Below are 2,653 nucleotides of genomic sequence, written 5' to 3'. Positions count from 1 at the left end.
TTTAATCTTATTTTCATTCTGACAGATGAGCCATCATAGCATTGCACGCTAATGTAGACCATCTGGGTATCAAATGCTCAACAAAGGTTGCACACGGCAGGAATTTTTTGCAGAAGATAAAGAGCAAGTGTTACATGGTTGCAGAGAAGCGCTCCAAATATAGTTAGCAAACCCGATAAACAAAAAAAGGTGGGTTGATATAGGACAACTTTTACGTCATTGGTATCACTTGAAAATTAACCCAGCCATTCTTAGATTCATCTAACACTAGGGACTAGGCTCATCATTCCTACGGCAAATTGGTTGAAAATCTACTAATGTAGCTGCTCATGCCTTACGAAACTTCCTTCTCTTCTCCAATGCTTCCACTATGAGAGATGGGCAAGTCACATTGAGATCCTTGAAGCCTTGGGTTGCCACCACGGCATCCATCACATTGTCATCTGATATTTTGATAAATTCAAGGCAAGCATCCTTAAGCTTGACGCAATTATGTTGGTCAGCTAAAGCCAATGTGGTTGACACAGTTTCCGCATGCAGATCCTCGCAAAGAATGCTTTGGCAAACCATTTTGAGCCTCTCCATGGCATATCTGTCCGCGGCCACTAGTAGAAGCCGGACCATTTCAGTATCATCGTCTCCCTCACGGTCCTCACCGCCAGGCAAAGAATCGGTGTAGATGAAATGGAGCAGGGCCCTGAAGACGGCAGGTTGCATGTCCTTGATGGTAATGCACTGCCCCGGCCTCGCCTCCCTCATTGGCCCCTAGAGCTCCGCCTTAAGAACAGGCGACCACATAGCGAGAACGAGCCTATGCGCTTCAATGGTCTCTCCTCCAACAATGAAACGGACATCAAATCCCTCCCTTTCTTCCAGCAGCCTGCCAACATTCTCGGTCATGTCAGATGGTGGCATGTCGATTTTGGGGATTTTGGGGAGCGAATTGGCTTGGGTAACATGCGGCTTCTTGAAAACAATGATGATACATTCGATCGTCAGGCGATCATCCCGAAGGTATGCGGATTCCTCGATCTCGCTTCGCCTTTTGAAATTAGCAAATTGTGGAGCAAACTTAGTGACATCATCGGAGTTGAAAATCCTAGGCCCTGTTTTATGCACTGAAGACGATAATCCGGTGCACTGGTCGACCAGCCTCAGGTCGCAGGACGCCCGGACTTTTGCGCTATCGCTCAAAAGCTCGAGAAAAACTGTGACGTGATCAGGGCATGCACTGCCGTGCCCATCGGGATAGAAGCGGATGGCCCAGTCGTACCCGCCTACAGCGAAAATTCCAGACAGTATGTGGCTGTCTTCGTCATTGCCCATGCCCCTGTGCTTGCTGTAACCCATGATATCAAACACATGTGTCCCTTGAGCCGCAACCGCGGTACAGATGAACACCGTCTTGCATTCCTCCATCCGATGACAGGCAGGAAGACTGCCGGCCGAAGGGAAAAGAATTGTGGCGCCGGCGCCACCACGTGCTAATTTGCGGTCCTGAGGACGGCCGGAGAGGAAGCCGACTCAACTTTCCTCTTCCTTTTTTGCGGAGGAAGAAGGCGAAGTGACCACGGAGTTTCGGGTCTTCTTGATCGCCAGAGTATTTTCCCAAACCCACGCAACCGAAGTGATGAATTATATAACGAGAAAGCTATTCTCCTGCCGACTGGCAGTTAGCGACAGATACGTACGATCGCTCCCGCCAGTTTTTTTCCCTTCGATCTTTCTTTCTGATCCTGTCGCTCCTACCTGCCTTTTTTTTCCTTCAGCGCTTAAAAAAATATAAGTGCTACGTGTAGGATTTGAACCTAGCACTTGTTGTGTTTATACATATCATCCTTACCAATACAACAACTAGTACTGGTTGTTCTTTATCAAAAGATAACGAGGTATTTGTACCTTTTTACTACTATATGAGAAAAGAAATGAAACAAATTTCTTGTTCTTTTTCTTTGGATTTCTTCAATAACTCGCGTACAATCATCATGATATCTAGTTTCATGAGTCTCAAGTTGATAACGATAACACCCTATTAATTTTCGTGCGGGGGTGGGGGTGAGGGGGGAGTTGATGAAACATCCACTCGGTAACTTTTTATGTGAACAACATGGTAACTCACACATCATAGACCTGATAACTCGCATATCACAGATCTGATAACTTATATAACTTAGTCCTGATAACTTTGGCGTAGGGGTGGGTGTTGATGAAACATCCCCTGGGAACTTTTGGTGTGAATAGCATGATAACTCATACATCGGAGACCTGATAACTTATGCAACTCGGTCTTGATAACTTTTGGCCAATAGAGGTGATGAAATATACTCCGATAACTTTTATGTGTATATATGTATGTCATTTACAACCCCGGCGTATTGAGGCCGCTTGAAGGCCCTGCTCACCCGAAGTGATTTATAAAAATTCTTCTTTCTATCACGGTAACTCACACATCGCTGACCTGATAACTTATGTGCATAGGTCTTGGTAAATTTGGCGACCGGGTGGAGGGAGGCACGTTGATGAAATACCCTTGGTTATTTTTTGTGCGAATAGCTTGATAACTCACACATCGCAGGCCTAATAATTTTGGGAGAAAAAGATGTTGGAAACAAATCTTGATGCTAGTAGTTTCCATATTGTAGTTTCGATCTTG

At 45.5% G+C, this 2,653-nt stretch overlaps 1 pseudogene; it reads right to left on the bottom strand.

Moving 5' to 3' along the window:
* Positions 1 to 327: 327 nt before the first annotated feature.
* Positions 328 to 1,419, bottom strand: LOC123125821 (BTB/POZ and MATH domain-containing protein 1-like; annotated as a pseudogene).
* Positions 1,420 to 2,653: the final 1,234 nt, after the last annotated feature.

The sequence above is a fragment of the Triticum aestivum genome, chromosome 5D, assembly GCF_018294505.1.
Source record: "Triticum aestivum cultivar Chinese Spring chromosome 5D, IWGSC CS RefSeq v2.1, whole genome shotgun sequence".
In the NCBI taxonomy this organism is placed as follows: Eukaryota; Viridiplantae; Streptophyta; class Magnoliopsida; order Poales; family Poaceae; genus Triticum; species Triticum aestivum.
Note: the sequence above shows the minus strand (reverse complement) of the source record. Positions and strands in the feature narration are given on the sequence as shown.